Here is a 20,839-nt window from a genome sequence, read left to right on the forward strand (position 1 = left end):
ACAAAACAATACAAAACATTGTGCTTTATCAAAAAAACAACGTATTAAAACTATGTGAAGGCACTGATGGTCCGGTATAATTACAGAACACACACACACACACACACACACACACACCGACCATGGCACACAAACATATGGCAAAGTGGTAAAGTAAACAAATAAAGATACATCGAAAAAGAAACATATTGATGCACAGAAACGCATAACATTTTAAAATACAACTTAAAAGAGTAACAGAGGCACTGTCGTGTCTATAGTTCACCATCGAACATAGCATTAACATGGAGGGGCTGTTGATCCACACAACCTTGGAGAAACACCTCCATGTCCTCTTGTTGTGTAAATATAAACAAGAAGGGGTCTTTAGCCTCCAGGTCATCGGTGGTTCTCAGCTTGTGCAGTGCATCCTGTTTTTCCACTTCTGTCATATACATCATTTTGGGAAAGGAGACACGTCCTGGAACCGCCTCATATTGTGCCTTGTCCACTCCACTGGGAACACAAGGGAAAGATAAAAAAAATAAAAAAAAGGGTTTAGTAGATTTGACATTATCCAAGGGAACTCCCATATTACACCACACCATGAATTGTCCAGAGAAACATTGCCAAAAACTTAAGAAAGAAATTATTACCACACTGTCCTGGTGTGTTGGTTATCTGTGGCTCCCTTTTTCTGTTTTCTGTCAGATGACATTCTTCAGCAAAGGTTTGACATAAGTAAATCTTAAGGATGGCAACATATAGAAGGGTTCAAATGTCCAAGTTTTTCATAAGAGTTAAAACAGTTGGAAAAACCCTAGTTAATAGGAGTTACCTTGGTGGAAAGTTCTCCAACAACAGAAGTGACCGCCATCACCTTGCAATGTTCATGTCTGTGGAAGTTTGTGGAAAAGCACATATTTGAATTGAAACATAGACCTTATAAGATGAAATGTTAAAAAGCGATTGAAAAACACACCTCTGTGAAGTCAAAACAGAGGCCAAACACGATGTAGACAGCATACTGTAAACAAACAAATTGAATATCCATGAACAAACCACAAGATTACAGGAAGAAATTATGCAAGGAACAAAGGATGGCAATATTTCGTACTATTAGGATGAACACCCCACAACTAGTAAAGCCTCTCTGCTTGGGAATGCCCTATGTGTTAAGTTAAAGGTTAGATAAAGACATCAAAAAGGGTTTAAGAGGTAAGGCATTTTCACATCAACCTACAGACAGACAGAAGCATTATATGTTCACGCGCTAGGTTTAGCTTTGAATGACAAACACTTTAGTGTGAAGAATAACTATGAATCATTAACGAGTTGTAGCTAAAGCCCTTAGTAAAGGGCTAAACAGCTCGCTAGCTATTAGCACTCTATCGATAGCTTGCTCAGGAGTTTAGCTCTGATAAGACACAACAATTTTTTACGATTGTACCAATTGTATATCTAGGTTTTCTTTGGCGACTGTTGTCGCATCCAACAGCACAACATATCCCGGGCATTTTAAACTTTCTGTGGGTTGTGACCGTAAACAGCTCGCTAGCTATTACCACTGTAGCTTGCTGAGGAGAGTATAGATGAATGTATGATTCCCGTTGTTAAGGTTACAGAATTCTCGTGCTGAAGCGCTCAGAAGTCAAGTGTGAACGTGGCCTTAATCACCCACTGTAACATGATTCATGAGACTACAAATCAGTGAAACAGATCCTTTATTAGATGTTCATTGATAGGCCACATTTTAAGCTCTTAAACAGTTACTACACAAACTGATATTATTGGTATTCTAAATCCAGTATGGAGCATTCAGATGGTTCATCACTAGCAGGCCTGGCTGTCTAGTTTAAATGGGATTAAATAAACTTTATTTAACACTAAAGCCACACAATCCCTGCTTTGCTGTGCATAGGTTGGTATGTACTCACAAAAATGCACACACAAATATTTACACTCAATTGTATTTCATTAGCACAGTTTAAATATAAATACATTAACTTCATTTAAATTATTAAATGTATTTATTTAAAGATAAAAAAAAAATGATTAAAAAAAGCCACACTAATAAGTGAATATTTACAATACATACACAACATACATGCTATTATATTACAGCATTAAAGACATCGATCATTAAAGAAAGTGTAACTGTTGGTCATAGTTAACAAAGTTACACGTCCTACTGTAGTATTTAAGTTAAAATATTAAAGTTACAGTAATAAAGTAATGCTCTAACTAGTACTATGTCACTAAACTAAATACTCTTGAATTTGCAAATAATTAAACAGCCATACAAATACATCTTTACCTAAAGTTCTTCCTGCAATGAGATGAAGTTCTTGTTTGACAAAGCGCATGGTTAGGGCTCTTTCGTGTGAGTGCACCGGTGTGTCTTTAATTGACCCGTAGAAATGAAGCTCTTGCCACACTGAGTGCAGTGGTACGGCCTCTCTCCTGTGTGAGTGCGCTGATGTTTTTTGAGATCTCCCCCAACAGTGAAGCTCTTTCCACACTGAGTGCAGTGGTACGGCCTCTCTCCTGTGTGAGTGCGCTGGTGTTGTTTGAGATTTCCCTCTGTAGTAAAGCTCTTGCCACACTGAGTGCAGTGGTACGGCCTCTCTCCTGTGTGAGTGCGCTGGTGTAGTTTGAGACTTCCCCCCTCAGTAAAGCTCTTGCCACACTGAGTGCAGTGGTACGGCCTCTCTCCTATGTGAGTGCGCTGATGTTTTTTGAGATCTCCCCCAACAGTGAAGCTCTTTCCACACTGAGTGCAGTGGTACAGCCTCTCTCCTGTGTGAGTGCGCTGGTGTCGTTTGAGATGTGCCTCTTGAGTAAAGGTCTCGTCACACTGAGTGCAGTGGTGACTTCTCTTGTCATTCGCTCCTTCCTGTTGTGAAGAGGGGTTAGGGGCGACTTTACTGGATGTTGACCTGGACGGCACAGTTAAATGTTTCTGTGTGTGTTGGTCACTGCTTCTGGAAGGTGCCAAAGTCTCTGATCTGATCTCTCCAGACCTCAGCAGTCTCACGTACTCGTCCGTGTGGCACCTCTTGATGTGCTTGTGGAGGTAGATTTGAGCCGTGTAGGAAAACGGACACAAGGAGCACGAGAACACATGAGATGCCGACACCTCTGACAGAAAGAATAAAGAGAAAGATGACATTTAGGTTCAGGCAAAGAAACATGTTGGATGTTAACCTTTTACATAAAAGTACATACATCCATTTCAACCATTTCTTTTCCAACATTTATTACGGTCATTCATTTCAATATTCTCATCATCCTATATCCACTCATCAGTGATTCAGGTCTGTGATGCAGAATTGCTCTTTAACATTCTTTTATAATCAAGGTCTTTCACAGCAGGTGAAGCTGAGATCGTTGCTGAGTCGTCCAACCCTAACGAGGGCGGTGTGTTCTAACGAGGGCGGTGTGATCTCACTAGATGAGGTTGGCCTAGATGGCAGATTTAGTTCAAAGCATGTGAAGCGGAGATGGTTGCTGCTACCTTTGAACAGGCAGTATTTCAGGTGTAACATTGTGATGTACCTTTGGCGCTACTCTTGATGTCCCACAGGTAGTCGAAGGTGATGCCCAGGTCTCTGGCGTAGTCCTCTCCATACCAGACCAGCAGCTCCTCTCCAGGGTCGATGGGCTTACAGCAGCGATACACAATCCCCCCTCTGTACTGAAACGCCACCAGGTTCTGCTCCTCATCGTCACGAGCGCAGTTCACATACCTGATGGAGAAACCAGAGATTGAAAATGACACAGAAGAGAGAAGTGTAAATACTAGTTCTACAACTTTAATATAAATATAAAGCTTGGTGTGAAATACGTGACTTATATCAGTGACAGATCAGAAGACAGCAACACGAACAGCAGATAGGACAGACACAGACTTAAAGGTGTAGTCTGCGACTTGGCGAAAGGTTGCTGATATTTGAGTTCAACAGCCAATGCGTCTTGAATCAATGTGTTGATTGGCTGTAATTGGGTAAAGTTTTACTATTGAGACACACACTGAACGGCCAGCTAGAGGAGAGAGAAGAGCAATTTGCTGAATCTGGCAGAAAGTGTGGATTAGAATCAATCACAGACTGGACCTTCAAGTGAAAGAATCAAGAGGAAATAAAGAAGGACGTCACCTTATCCAGTTGGAGTGAGTTTCTCTCTTTGCGTCTATGTACTCATCTACATGTCGGCTCTTGTATGTCTGTGGAAACATTGAATCAAACACTGTCACCTGTTTCAGTACAGAGGAGTTAAACATTTTGAACAGAATTTCTTTTTTTTTTGGAATCAGTTTTTCAGACTGGAAACATTTATTATTTAGAAACACCATTTGATCCCTCACCACCCAGGAGTATCCGCTCTCTATGGCCTCGTCCCTGTCCATCACCTCTCCCTCATAGGGGCCAAAGTGCGCTCTTTTGGGCACCGTCTGACCCTGATTGAACACCCCCAGACCAGCGTTTGGGATGTTGGACACTCTGACCACCAGTCCAGGTGGCAGGGTGAGTCTGGCTCGGTCTGAGACCCCTATAGGAGCTGGGGTGTCGGGGATGAAGTTAGGGGGGCCATGGACCCCACACTCATAAATGTAGAAAGACTCACAGTCCTCACAGTCTGCAGAGAAAAGAAACGAATCAGAGATCATTTACTGATATTATGATGCAACCTAAAGATGTACAATCATTCTGTTGTAAAACTCAATAACCAGCAACTGTGAAAACATCTATTTAAAATGGCTGAAAACGGTATGAAGTCATCAGCAGATCAACCTTTAGAGTGGGGAAGTTAAGAGAAGAAAAGAACATATAAATTCGCAAAATGATGGAGTCAATTAACAATTATACTGTTGAAATTCAGTGATATTACTGCACTTACACCAGTCATTTAAAAGAGAGACAGAGAGAGAGAGTGTCAAGTAGAAAGGTAGCAGTAAGAGCAACTCACAGAGGTAATCTTCATCTTTGGGCTCCTCTTCCTCTGTGTAGCTCACTCTGGGTCGGCTGCGCAGGCTGACTCCACGCTTGTAGCTGTTCAACTGGCCTTTCTGCTGTTTCAACCACTCTCTCTTTGACACTCCTGACACACACACATTATACAAAAAGACAAACACAATACATAAAAGACAACAAACTTTTAAAATGATTTATTGCTCACCTTTACTCTTCATTAGGCAAGCTATCAAGTAATCTCCCCTCTTTTGAAATGACTGCTTCATGTATCTAGATCTGCCATACAAACTGTTTACTGTATATGTGTGTGTGTGTAGATTTCCATTTCTGTGTGTGTGACACTAGTTTGTTGCACAGACTGCCTCCAAGCCAACTGGTCTTTGTGCTGTTTCTCTCTTAGACACACCTGACACACACACACACAAACAAAACAGACTTGTGAAACCAATTTGCTGTTTGCCTTTATTGTTCATACAGCAAACTGATCTGCCTTCTTCCGCTCAACTACTTTATATCGAAATACTGACCTATGTTTTGAGTGTGTGTGTGTGTGTGCGTGCGTGAGTTAGGGGTGGGCGATATGAGCTAAAATTCATATCATGATATTTTCCACTGTCCAGACGATATCGATATGATATCACGATATATGAGGAAAAAAAATCTGAATCACATTTGAATAGCCTTTCTTAGCTAAATGACATTAGTTAAGGCAAAATATGTCATCATGAAAAGTAAAAATCAAATAATGATAAAATGAATATGTATCTAGTGATATGTGCTACAAATGTAATTTCTGTATGATTCCGATCATTTCAAGCATTTTTATAACCAAAAATCGCTGAATTTGAGCATGTCCTGTTCAAAGAGAGAGGAGACATGCGAAGTGAGGCAGCGACGAGCAGCGCCTCATCTCAGATTGTGCGCATGCCTTTTGCTTTCTCGTTGTTTGTCACCACTGTAGTATTTGTGGACACTTGTATTATATGTCCTTTCTATCCATAGAATAGGTAATGTATTTCACGTGTGTGTAGAACCTATAGTCTTGCTGATCTGACATAAACCCGCATAACAGTGAAAAAGCACTGAGGGGAGGCAAACAGTACCTCTGTCTCAATGAAGGGGGCGTGCGCGAGAGCCTGAAACTGGGCTTTCAAGAAACGTGAAATGTTAAATAATGGGACACCAATGCCGGAGCTAAACGGTATGCTTCAAACGACGAGACAGAAGATAACGCGATCGAATACTCACATTCAAAGCCAAATTGCTTTTGAAAAATGTTAGAACCTCAAGAATAGATTTGGCTTTGGACGAATATCGGAGACTAAATATTAGCATGAGCAATATTCGCTAACATTACATTGATATCAGAGTGAGCCCTTTGTCGATTTCCCATTATTTCTCTTAGGATTGTTTATATCTATGTGAAGCCATTTAACATCACACAAGTGGTTGTAATCACTTTGAACCCAAGACTGCTTTTTAATGGTGAGCTGATTTGGAGAAATTAAACTTTGCAGCTAAAGATGTGTTTCCTGGTTATGGTTGTCGAATTGCTGTGCTAGCTAAGGAAACTTTTAATAACCTTAACATAAACGATTTAAATGGAAGAGTTACATTTGCATGAAATGATAGCTAGTTATCTAGCTGATGTTATAGTCTCCTCGATTTAACTTCGTATGAAAGAGTTTATATTCACACATCACAAGTTCATCACAAGCTAGCAGCTGCCAACTGCATGTACCTTACCTATGTGGGTTAAGAATGATGATATGAAATATGATGAACAAACAGTAGACAATGTGGAAGCTGCCAATTGAATGGTGATTTAACAGGTTGCTGGTGCTTATACCTTTGGCTAAAACAACACGGCGACACAACTGTCTATTATTCTTATTTGGTCGAGGTCGGAGATTTTGAACCGAAACCAGTTCCTAACGACAGAGGTGCCCCCTTTCTTTTGAACCCATTCGTCATCATCCTGCTCTTGAGCAACATCACTTTCTGCGTGTTCGCTTATCCTCGATTGTTCACTTATGCACTTATAATAAGCGATATATTAGTACGTAGCCTGCCTACCAACTTCAGCTGTCTGCACGCCTGTTTGTTGCTAGCACTACATGCGCGCAACAAATGCATGCGCCGTCCGCTCATAAAAATAGGTCGACATATTAACATACATTCCTTTTTTCGTAAGAACCAAGAAAGGTTAGATTAAAATAAAATAAAAAGATGTAGATACTTAGTACTATCACTCAGTTGAAATTGGGAACAAAACAATATGAATGCCAAATTTGAAATGTATGAATTATGAATTATGAATAAATCGCGGTATCCACGGTATTGCAAAATCCATATCATGGCCTGGCACAATACCGGTTTTTACTATCAAACCGGTATATCGCCCACTCCTAGCGTGAGTGTGTGAGTGTGTATACTCTCCTGTGTAAAAACCCTCTTACCAGGTCTCTTTGCTGTTGGGTCTTGCTCTCTCCCTCCCTGTCCATCCACACTCTCCACGCCGTCTCTCTCTCCACCCTGGTCTGAGTCTGTTCTGGGGACCTGAGGAGGAACAGGAGCGAGTTCTGTCTGAGAGTTCGATCAGCAAACATGAGTTCTGTCTGAGAGTTCGATCAGCAAACAGTATGTGCGTGTTAGTGTGTTTTACTGTAAGGCCTGAGGACACTGAGCATTGCTGCTGAAAGGTTGAAAACTGCTGTTTCTATTCTATAGTGTGTGTGTTTTAGGGCTGTCAAAATTGCTCAAAAATGACGTTCGAATATTCGCTTTAAAAAAACACATATATTCGAACATATTCGAATTTCTGGTTGCGCATTAGGCACGTCAATAACAGGACAAATTAATACAACGAGACATAACTACTTGTATAGGTAATTTATTTAAGTTTAAAACATATTTAACAACATATTACCTACACAAAAATAAGTACATTATAACTAATAACTATAACTAATGGCCAAGACCGCAGAGCTTGGCCTCTCGCTCGCACACACTCTTTCTTTCTCCCTCTCTCTGCCTCTCCCGCACCGTCGCGCTCTCTGCGCATAGCGGTTTAAATGAACGACAACAAGGGATACGGTACCTCGGTTCCAGTGCTTCACAGAACTCCCTGAAGCCTATCCCATCCACCACACTGATCGGCCTCATGTCCTTGCATATGAACGTAATGAATATATTGCGTGCAGGCCTCCTGTCGTGCCGCAGGCCACGAACTTGTGACGGACGGCGCAAAATATGTATCCAGACGTGGCTGTTTCGCTGAAGTTCCACATATTATGCCATATTCACGTTGCTAGTTGTTGAATGGTAAGCTAACGCTAGCTTACATAACTTACACACTACTTTAGCTGTAGGCTCAACAAGTTTACAATCAACTGCCCAAAATCCGAAATATTTCCAGACATCACTCTTTAGATTTTTGGGGGTTACAATCACTTTCTCTGCTGCGGTCAAGCAGGGTTCTGCACTTTCTGCCATCTTCCACCAAGTCAACTGTCAGCAGTGAGGCAACTTGTTGAGCCTACAGCTAAAGTAGTGTGTAAGCTAGAGTTAGGTTACCATTCAACAACTAGCAACGTGAGGCTACATCTCCAAATGCCAATGCCAGTGGAGATGTAGCCTCAAGTTGCTAGTTGTTGAATGGTAAGCTAACTCTAGCTTACATAGCTTATACACTAATTTAGCTGTAGGCTCAACAAGTTTACCATCAACTGACCAAAATCCGAAATATTTCCAGACATCACTCTTTAGATGTTTGGGGGTTACAATCACTTTCTTTGCTGTGGTCAAGCTGAATTCTGCACTTTCTGCATCTCGCAAGTCAACTGTCAAGCAGTGACTCTGTGCCATACACATTTTGACCAATGGATTTCCATGACTTTTCCATGACTTCAAACCAAATTTCCATGACCAAACATTTTGTGAAATCTCGGTGTATACATGAAAAAGTGATACAATTTAGTATTTAAACTAACAATGAGAATTCCAAAGCATACAGTATACAAAAATATGCAGTTTAAGCTCTGTGTCATAAACTTAGTGCATTTTGTTAGCATTTGAATATGCTTCCATAGGCCATTGAATGCTGGGCGTGTACAAAAATCCCACATTTTCAAAGATTAATTTTGAGAAAATGAGGCAGAACACCATCACAAATTTTTGATATGTTAAGAACAAATATCTAATCTTTCCAAAACAGTTAGTTTCATGTTGGTAGCTGCTCTCATCACATAGGGACAGTTTTTTATACAGAGCACACATAGGAAGGTCTGTATATAATATCAAGTCTCTAGCTTTAACATTGAGCTTTCCACAGGCCTTCAAAGATGCTGCCACAGAGCGTAGAGTACAACTTTCGCGCAAATTCAAGCACCCCGAATACTATGATATACCCAAGCCACAACCTGGAAGTCCATATTCTTCAAGTAATGGTAGCTGATTTTAAGACTAGAAAGTTTGAAGGAGCTATCTTAAATACTTTTCTAGTTATAGCAATTTGAAAATGGTTCTTCTGAAAACGCTGCTAAAAAAGCGTCTGAAAATGCACATAACTTAGTTGCTAAAACATTTTGTTTGTGACAAAACTATTGGGAGTAGAGAGCTAATATTTCGGACTATACCTATTAAGAAGTGTATGAACATCCTTGAATTTGAGATGGTCGAGTGGGGAGATTGTTTTTTTAATTTGGACGTTTGGCATGGACTGACCCAATTGTGTTGCAATCTGGCTATCGGGGAACATTCGTCGAAAGAGCAGGCTGGCATCTTCGGATGATTCAAAAGAATAATGCGAATTGGCCACCTTCAGTGCCCACATTACCTCCGCAGTTAGGACTTCATTTTTCGTTACAGAATCGGTTATCGACGCCTGCTTGGTAGCCGACGAGAGAGACGTGCTGCTTGGCGTAGCAGTTGCCCTCGCTGTGGTGATAGGGGTTGCTGAAGCTTCGCTAGTAGCAGCGCTCTGTTTGCTTCCTTTGGCATGGCTCGCCGCCTCTCCCATGTTTGAAATGTCGAATGTTTTGCCACCACACAACCTACATTTTGCTCGTCCCGGGTCTTCGTCTGTTTTAACCCATGACATGTACTTTTCTATTTGTAGCCAAGCATGGTTAAATCTACACTTCCCTGACATTATCCCGTTCGCTTCCCTGAGTTACTTTTGCTATGGCCACCAAACTTTTCAGTTAGTATGAAAGCGTATGCCTGCTTATATTTTGAGCGTATTTCTTTTAAAAGCATATTCATTATTTAAAACTCAGCGTAAATAACCGTGAACAAATTTCCATGACTTTTCCAAAACTTTTGGGATTTAATTTTTTTTCAAGCACTTTTCCAGGCCTGGAAATAACCATTTTAAAATTCCATGACTTTTCCAGGTTTTTCATGACCGTACGAACCCTGCATATAGTGCGACTCCTGATCTCAGGCGTGCGCCCACCCGCAAAGCAGACAGTGCTGCCGCTGTTTTTTTAATTTTTATTTTACATTCGAATATTAATTTTCACATTCGAAATTCTATTTTTAACAACTATTCGAATTTAGAATATTCGTTGACAGCCCTAGTGTGTTTATGAGACCGGTTTGCTCTCCTCTCCCTCTATGGTTCTGTCCCTAAGGAACAGGAGCTCCTGTTCTGATTGTGTGTGTGTGTGTTTTGGTGAGTGTGTGTGTGTACGTGTGTGTTTGTTCTCCTCTGTCTCTATAGCCTGTTCTGTGGGACTACTGTTTCTATTTCCGATTGGCTGTGAAATCTGAATGCCCTTGCTGATTGGCTGTGAAGTCCTGTTGTCGTCACTGATTGGCTGTGAAGTCTTGTTGCTGATTGGCTGCATAGAGAAGAAGTGACAAGACAAGCTAGTGCAGGCGCAAACACAGGCTAGTGTGCAACGCCTTAACATGAAATAAAATTCGGATTATCTGATTTGAGACTTTTTATGACTTTTTAAGGACCCGCGGAAACCCTGCTTAACATGTGCGTCAAAACTGCACCCCGCTTTGAGTCTTTAGACCCTTAAACATCTCTGAGAGCCCAAACCTGAATAAAAGCTTTCTGGCTCAGGAGGATGCTTGCTTTGGGCAACATCATGGCTTTTTCCTACTAAGGATCGGGGAATTTCTGACTATAAGTCAACTAGTGAACAAACGCTCAACATTTCCCACTTTCTCTAGTGTCTAGTGCTCTACCTGTTCACCTAACTTAAAATGTCTTAATAGTATTTTCTGTTTGGCTGACGGGTGTCCGATATTTCAGCCCAAGCAGGGCTAACTAGTGCTTGAGGCGGTGTCAAGGTGATAGGTGGGGTTATCGGAGTCAGTTAAAAGAGGTTCAGCAACAAAAGAAGATAACTTGCTACTATGAAATAACATGCACGCTACAAAATAACTTTAACAGATAATAAATCTTGTACATGTTGTTGGTACACCTAGAATTTGTCCATTGTATTTTACTTGAATCAGGGCGTATGGTTTAATCTGGAACCTATGTAAACTGTCTGCCTCTCCTCCAAACTGTAACCTGATGTCACTTTGTTGTCACGTCCCCACAGACTCTCTCTCTCTTTGTTTTCCACTCCTGGAGAGCACACCTCACTTTTTCAGATTTAAGGATCCACAGGAACCCTGAGTAGCGTAAACACTAAAATAAATAGTTTGGGTAATTTTCCCTTAATTATTTATATGATCCCTTCCTATCTTTCTTCATAAGGACGGCCAAAAAGTTTAGCTGTTCACCTGAGATGGCAGGGCAGGAGCTGGGGGCTGGGTGTTCATCTGAGATGGCAGGGCAGGAGCTGGGGGCTGGGTGTTCACCTGAGATGGCAGGGCAGGAGCTGGGGGCTGGGTGTTCACCTGAGATGGCAGGGCAGGAGCTGGGGGCTGGGTGTTCACCTGAGATGGCAGGGCAGGAGCTGGGGGCTGGGTGTTCACCTGAGATGGCAGGGCAGGAGCTGGGGGCTGGGTGTTCACCTGAGATGGCAGGGCAGGAGCTGGGGGCTGGGTGTTCACCTGAGATGGCAGGGCAGGAGCTGGGGGCTGGGTGCGCCTCACGGAGCCGACTCTGGACTCAGCTGGGGTTCTGACGGGAGCTCTGAAGGCACGAGAGGCTGAAGAAGACAGAATCAGTTGAGGTCTTCATCTTTTTCTATTTGTACTCTTTTCTCTAATCTAATAATAATAATAATAATAATAAAACATTTCAGAGGCGGCAACAACGGAAAAAAAACCTGAGCACCCCATGTGCATAGAAGTTCATATGTACCGATAGTTATTATATAACCTTTGTGTATTGTACACTCAGTTCCCAGTTTCTTAGGTGCACCTAGTGAAAACTAAAGCAGTCTTATATAACAGTCCTGCAATAAATTCCCTTTCATGATTGTTATAATGTTAAGTTTATATTGAAACAGTTTAAGAGAGGTGGCGATTCAACTGTATGATGTTGGATTGCACATGATGAGCTTTTGTCATTTCTCTGTCTGGTAAGATGATTTCAAATCTTTTGCTGTATGCTGACCTGGAGGTCTCCTCTCCAAACTGGGTGTCCACTCTTCCTCTGAGTCGGTGCTGTCAGCAGTGGGTGCTCTCGCCAACGTCTCCCTTCTGGCCCGGCCCTTCTTCATGAAGGCTGGAGGAGTGGAGGACAGACCTGACGGGGGGAACGACAGGAAAAAAAGCCAATAGGCAGGCAGGAAGGCAGACAGGTCAAGGCAGAGAGACAGACAGATACTGTATGACGTGTGGTTTACAACTCTGAAATCATAGTGTACATTGGCAAAATAGAGACAGACAGACTACCACTGATCACAGATATTTAAGTTGAATTATTTGGCAGAAGCTTTTGTAAAAAGCATTACAGTATTATAATGAATATATAATTCATGTTATTGGTTTGTTATTAGTGAAACACCTCTCAAAATAATCTAATTTTGTCAAAGGCTCAGTATAGCTCAGGGTAAAAAACTGTGATGTAATGGCTACCTATGGCCAGCATGGCCAGGTGGTTCCTCTTCATGTTTTTGAAGCGCACCTTCTCCCATTCGGCCAGCCGCGCCCACTCGGTCTGTGTGAAGTGCACTCTGAGGCCATTGAAACTCTCCTAGGATGCAGACACACACGACTCAGAGACAGGTGCAGTAAAGCAGAATGTGTGTGTGTGTGTGTACATGAGTGATTGTGTGTGTGTTTTGTGTGATGCAGGGAGCAGATAGTAGAGATGACTGAAAGTGTAGCAGCAAGTGTAGGATATTGCTGAACTTTACTGACCTCATCAGATGAACTCATGCTTGGAGGTATGTTTCTCAGACCTTGCTGTCACAGGAGTTGACAAGCTGAAAAGGTAATTGACCTAGAAAACTAAAAAATACACAAAAACACTTGATCATCAATGATTCTTTATGTTAGCAAAATTACATTAAAAAACAATAACCTTTTTTAAGTAAAAAAAAAAAAAAGAATTAGTCTCCTCATATAGAAGTTACCTTGAAGTACACAAATGTTATCAAAGTTTCCTTTAACTTTATCTAACGCCCCTCTCCAACAGTGCAAGTCAAATATGATTTCAGGGACCTCATTCGCATTCTCCTCATTAGGCTTTTCATTAGTTTAGAACTGCCCCTCTCAAACGTGTCCTGAGGTCCAGTCATGTCAGACTTTAGGGTTTGAGGAATGAACGGAGTTCCGGTTGACTCGCATAGGTACACGGAGCTGGTCGAAACCAGGCGTTAGCGCGCACACAAAGTGCATGTCCGCTCATGGTAAAGTTCAAGTGACAGAAACACCAAGCGTAGTTTGATTTCAGCAGTGACGAGGCTGCAGTTTCCTCATCCCACGCTACTAATTAACTGGGCAACTATCTTGATAACTAACATTCAGACTTTTTTCAGTCTAACATTGGCTAACTTTAAATTCGACTTGTGACAGAAAACTACGCGCGCGCGGGCGAAGGCGTTTGAAAGCGACATGAAGAGGTCTCACGTTACTTATTTATTTATCCCAACAAACATAACCTGTGAGGAGAAATTTACACCAGAACAACCGAACCTACAAAAGATTTAGGCTACCACGACAATTTCTTACATTAAGTAACGTTATACGAGGTGTTAGGCAGTTAACCTAATTATCGATACTGATAATATAAGTTTTCTTCATTACAATAGAATTACTGCAGTACCTAGTCTCATTATTTAACAGCCCACGTCTAGTATAGGCTGGCTAAATAAAACTAACGTAATTTAATCCAGGTATTAGATAGCTAATTGACATTAGTTAGTTGACATTAGCTAACATAACATTCTCTAGATTTATCTGATATGCTGGCTAATAGTAAACCGCAGACTAGCGGTCATTTTTAGCTAACTGTAAAGGCGAAGAGTGAACTTTAACTTACTGCTAACGTAGTCGGTGTTCATTTTATATTTCAATATCACCACCAACCTGCTGTAATGCGCTGCACGATGAAATCAACGGCTCTCAATGAAAAGACGCTCAGCAAACCTGTGCTTCTTCTGTCTCCGTCGCCTCACTTCTGGTGTCAGTTGGGTCGATAACTGACGCCGATTCTCCTCAGAGAGCCGCTGAGGGCCAGTCACAGGTATATACCACGCTCGAGAACACTCATTTCGCGCTTAAAAGAAACATCCAATGAAGTTCGTGGGTTCGCGGATCTCTTGACGCTTGTTATGAAATTAGTCAAATGATCAGTTTGTATTCTTAACCAGTATCATCCATCATACATACATCACTTTCCACTTAAATTTCAATGCTGCGGTGGATATTTGTCTACACCACAGAAATTAACCAAGAAAACTCATAGTAAAGTAAGAAAATAAAGTATGCCCTACTATGAAGCAGCTGGTTTGAGTTTTGTTGTATATGAAGGTGAAAGCAAGCAACGGAGCAGACGTAGTGTAGAACTATACTTTACTTCACTTCTTCATCAATCCTACTCACATACATTTCCTCAGGTATCTCATTATCCTAGTGTAGCGCCCTTAGTGGATTGTAAGATATACCACATATTCCCTCTTTCTTAAAGAACCTCTGCCGGTGGCCCATTGTACAACTAGCCTACCTATTAAGAACTTCATTAGGCAGAACAATCACAACTTCAGTCTTGACCATATACCGCGTGTCTTTTTTTTACCTTAAGAGACTGTACTTTAACATATAAGATTTAACATCAGAATCAGAATCATCTTTATTGGCCAAGTACATTTCCACATACAAGGAATTTTTCCTGGGTTTAATTGCTCTCAATGTACTTAAACTGAAATATGCATGCAACAGTTTAGGATAATAAATAAATATAATATATAATATAATAATAAAATATAATAATCTGTCAACTGTTCATTAGAGTGACGGCATGGGGGGGGAAACTGTTCCTGTGTCTGGTGGTTTTTGTGTACATAGTTCTGTAGCGCCTGCCAGAGGGGAGGAGCTGGAACAGATTATGTCCAGGGTGTGAGGGGTCTGCAATGATTTTCCCTGCCCGTTTCCTGGCTCTGGATGTGTACAGGTCCTGGATGGTGGGCAGGTCGGCACCAATAATCCTTTCTGCAGACCTGACTGTCCGTTGTAATCTGTTCCTGTCTGTTTAGTGGCCGAACCAAACCAGACAGTGATGGATGAGCAGAGAACAGACTCAATGACTGCAGTGTAAAACTGGATCAGCAGCTCCAGCAGCTCCTGAGGCAGGTTGTACTTCCTGAGCTGGCGCAGGAAGTACATCCTTTTCTGGGCCTTTTTGATGACTGTTTTGATGTTTGGCTCCCACTTCAGGTTCTGGGAGATTGTGGAACCCAGAAACCTGAAGGATTCCACAGCAGACACAGTGCTGTTCAGTATGGTGATGGGGGGCTCCTCCTGAAGTCCACTATCATCTCCACAGTTTTGAGCGAGTTCAACTCCAGGTTGTAGCGACTGCACCACAGGGCGAGCTGTTCAACTTCCCTCCTGTATGCAGACTGATCTCCATCTCGGATGAGGCCGATGATTCCATGCTGGCTATTGTAATAGCTGTACAGTGGTCAGAGGCGGTTGGTCTGTTAGGGCTGAACCACGCATTCTTTGGGGGGGTCGTGTCCCCCCCAATACTGAGAGAATACCAATCTGTCCCCCCCAATATACAGCAGAAAATATGTTAAATATATGTTCTCCTTTTATGAACCCTCTCAATGGATCGGTCTCTTGTTATGTCCTATTTATTTATTTTCAATTTAATTCCGTTTGTTAAGAAAAACATGAGTGTGTGACTCCCCCCTCCTAATTGTACACTTGATTGATTTCATTTTAATCCACCTCGCGTCGTTATGCTTTGTCATGGTTTTTAACACTTTTTCGTCAGTCAGTTGAGTGCAAAGAAAGTAAGGTAGAGTAATGGAGGAATTAAGGTTACTTAAAAAGCGGAGAAAACTGGACCAGCAGCCAAGCATACGCATTTTTTTCAGACAGTAAGTAACTTGATACCGAGCTAAATGTGTAAGCAAATAAAACGAGTAGCTTCATAAAAGCTTCATAAATATTAAATGATAGATCATGAAGGTCAGGCGCTGTTCTTCTGATAAATGACATGTGGCCACAATGCAGGCAAGCACAGAGAGAACAGGGAGAGAGACAGGCATGCTGTAAGTACTACTGGAAAAGGCATTAATTTGTAATTTGTAGGTGTGTTTTAAGGTCAGTAAACAGTAAGCAACTCACCAAAACAAGTGGAGGGGCAGTCACTGCCTCAAAGATATTACACTATTCCTTTAGATGTGAATTCAAATGGTCAATGTAGTCCTCAAAACTATGTTCTAAATGTGCACATTTTCATATATAAATATGGAATTGTAGACAATGCACTTAAAAACTTAAACTATGTTCTAGATGTGCAAATTTTCATATAAGCCAGAGGGGGTTGGTCGGACTAATTGCCGGCTTTATCGAGTATTCAGAGTGGGAAATCTTCATGGAAGCAGGACCTTTAAATTTAAAAACATCTTTTAATGTTTAGTCTCTTAAAACAGCAGAATATTTACAAGAATTTGACATGGATCCCAGCACATGTTGGCACTGAGGGAAACAAAACAGTAGACGCACTTGCAAAGCAAGCTCTGAATATAGATGAAATGCATGTTCCACTCAATAGATCAGATACAAATAATTAATAAAGACTCCATGAAGTCTTGGCCATGTTTTTACCATGGGGACATTTTTAAATATTAAACACGTAGTTTTATAATGCATGGCATATGCAGGAAAGCTGAAGTGGCAAAAGGTGGGTTGGCATTAAACAGCCCACTGAGGTTAGCACCTGGGCTTTAGTTTTCTGTTTTCCAATGTTCCCAATTGTATTCACACCCCAGTCCAATAGATGGCGGTAACGTGCTTAAAATGCAACCTGCTAATAAACTGAAAAGAAGAAGAACTCGAGTTTAAAATGAATCTCACGGATGGCGCCTTGCTTTTATCAGTAGAAATTGTTGGTATTATTGTGTAATAGCCTGCATTCCCTGCAGGCGAACGTTAATCGTAATACTTCTAAATCCCGAGGCGTTTAAAAGGAACCGAAGACAACTGTAGGAGAAGTTTAAAAGCGAGCGTATGGGACTGTTACCGCGACTGACCAACGCCTAACAACTTTGTGTGGAAGCTCACTTTTTATTCGGTAAAGTCAAGTAGTTGATAGAATACTTATATGCCATGAGAACTTGCGCTATGCAATATAAATATCTGGTGTGTGTAAAGTTTACGAGGGGAGCTCATGAGCTCCTAGATGCCTAACAGCTCCGTGGGTAAAAGTTCGGTTTTGGAAAAGTTTTCCACGATACATGTTGGGTCACATGTGGAACACAATATGCCTGTTGCGCTGCTAACTAGTCTAGCTGAATACAGCGTATAAGCTATATTTCATCTACACATTTTAAGATGGTTGGACTTCTGTAGAATAGGGTATACCAGTGCATGCAAGGCGAACACATTTCAGAATTCAAAATAAGTGGTAAAAGATGAAAACATTTAGTGCAATTCAATGCATGCAGACAAAGGAGACGGAAAAGGGGAGGTGTCTGTGTGTGTGTGTGTGTGTGTGTGTGTGTGTGTGTCTGTCTGTCTGTCTCTGTCTGAATGGAGAGAGTTGGGTAAAGACAGATAGATTGGAAGATAGAGAGATAGAAAGATATACAGTATGGAGTGTGAGACTGGCAGGGTGATAAGGAGTTAAAGATAGATATCCACTATTTTGTGCACTCTTCTCTTCTACAAACAACTGCTCCTTCTTTTCTGTCAGACAACCATATGGAAGTGATGAGACCCTCTTTCTTTTGAAATTTTATATTTCAGGTGCGTGATTTAGATGTTAATTCACATCAATTAATTTCTGACCACAACACAATGGAACACGATTACTATTAAATGCTATTGTGTGTGCCCAATACTTTACAACATATCATGAGTGTTTCTTTAGAAATGTGAATACATTTCTATATTGTATTCTATTTTATACTTGTGTGCATGCCCCCATCATCAAGCGTGGATCTTCCAGTTATGGAAATATGATGCACTCTGCATCATCATCATAATAATAATAATAATAATGCATTTTATTTGAAACGCACTCTTCGTTCAAAATCATGACTGGAGTATCTTGACTGTGGTGGCAGTGGAGTATCTTGACTGTGGAGTATCTTGACTGTGTGGCAGTGGAGTATCTTGACTGTGGGTGGCAGTGGAGTATCTTGACTGTGGGTGGCAGTGGAGTATCTTGACTGTGGGTGTCAGTGGAGTATCTTGACTGTGGGTGGCAGTGGAGTATCTTGACTGTGGTGTCAGTGGAGTATCTTGACTGTGGAGTATCTTGACTGTGGGTGTCAGTGGAGTATCTTGACTGTGGTGTCAGTGGAGTATCTTGACTGTGGGTGTCAGTGGAGTATCTTGACTGTGGGTGTCAGTGGAGTATCTTGACTGTGGTGTCAGTGGAGTATATTGACTGTGGAGTATCTTGACTGTGGGTGTCAGTGGAGTATCTTGACTGTGGAGTATCTTGACTGTGGGTGTCAGTGGAGTATCTTGACTGTGGGTGTCAGTGGAGTATCTTGACTGTGGTGTCAGTGGAGTATCTTGACTGTGGGTGGCTGTGGAGTATCTTGACTGTGGAGTATCTTGACTGTGGGTGTCAGTGGAGTATCTTGACTGTGGAGTATCTTGACTGTGGTGGCAGTGGAGTATCTTGACTGTGGGTGTCAGTGGAGTATCTTGACTGTGGAGTATCTTGACTGTGGGTGTCAGTGGAGTATCTTGACTGTGGGTGTCAGTGGAGTATCTTGACTGTGGGTGTCAGTGGAGTATCTTGACTGTGGAGTATCTTGACTGTGGGTGTCAGTGGAGTATCTTGACTGTGGTGTCAGTGGAGTATCTTGACTGTGGAGTATCTTGACTGTGGTGTCAGTGGAGTATCTTGACTGTGGTGTCTGTGGAGTATCTTGACTGTGAGTGTCAGTGGAGTATCTTGACTGTGGTGTCAGTGGAGTATCTTGACTGTGGGTGGCAGTGGAGTATCTTGACTGTGGTGTCAGTGGAGTATCTTGACTGTGGAGTATCTTGACTGTGGGTGTCAGTGGAGTATCTTGACTGTGGTGTCAGTGGAGTATCTTGACTGTGGAGTATCTTGACTGTGGGTGTCAGTGGAGTATCTTGACTGTGTGGCAGTGGAGTATCTTGACTGTGGGTGTCAGTGGAGTATCTTGACTGTGGGTGGCAGTGGAGTATCTTGTATTCCATGATGGATCCAGCAACTATCCACTGGGGCTTCTACAGTAACACCTTACCTGAAACCCCCATCATAAGATTTACATGTTTCATAACAGCCTATTGCACTTGTCATGAATTTCTTTTTAATATGGAATCTGGCATGGGTTTATCCCAATCCGACAAGTTGCATTAACTTCCTAAAAAGTACCGTTTTTTTCTGATATCCTATCCTGCTAGTATCGGACCAATACTGAGTATAGTCCCTAGTCACAACCAGACCTCTTTCTTCTAGGGGTTAATAACATGTGCAATCTTCTTGGACTCTTCTAAGTAGCTTAAAGTAGAAGTGTTTGTTAAATGTTAGCTGAAATGCTAAATGTTAAGAAATGGCATGTGTGGTTAAGAGTTCATCATCATGGATCCTAGGGTAAAATTAGGAATGTTTTTCGATGCTAAATTTGAACAACATGTCGGACGCAATGTGCATCCAAATTCAATGGAAATTCACACCCTTACTATTGGTTCTCTCTTGAAGTACTCATGGCCTTGTGGTGATTTGCAGAATAAACTAGAGGACAAGCCCCTTCTAATGATGCTACTTGCTAGTAATCTGGTTTTGAAATGACATGAAATTTCAGCCGTCATAAACTGCTTCCATCTCTGCATCCATCTCCACGTGCTCATTACTCTTGTTTGAATCACTCACAAAACACACACTCACACACACTCTCACACACACTCACACACACTCACACACACTCACACACACTCACACACACTCACACACACTCACACACACTCACACACACACACACACACTCACACTCACACACACTCATTACTCTTGTTTGAATCACTCACAAAACACAAACGCACACTCACACACACTCACTCACTCACAACTCTTGTTTGAATTATTCACAAAGCGCACACACTCTCACACTTCACACTTCACACACACACACACACTTACTCACTCACTCACTCACTCACAGACACTCATTACTCTTGTTTGAATTACTCACAAAGCGCACACACTCACACACACTCTCACACACACACACACACACACACACACACACACACTCACAGACACTCATTACTCTTGTTTGAATTACTCACAAAGCAAGCGCACACAC

The 20,839-nt window shown here is 41.7% G+C and overlaps 1 pseudogene; it reads right to left on the bottom strand.

The window, feature by feature from the left end:
- Positions 1-1,789: 1,789 nt before the first annotated feature.
- On the bottom strand, positions 1,790-13,250 carry LOC105896286 (annotated as a pseudogene).
- Between the last annotated feature and the right edge of the window lie 7,589 nt (positions 13,251-20,839).

Source organism: Clupea harengus, unplaced genomic scaffold (assembly GCF_900700415.2).
Source record: "Clupea harengus unplaced genomic scaffold, Ch_v2.0.2, whole genome shotgun sequence".
NCBI classification, from domain to species: Eukaryota; Metazoa; Chordata; class Actinopteri; order Clupeiformes; family Clupeidae; genus Clupea; species Clupea harengus.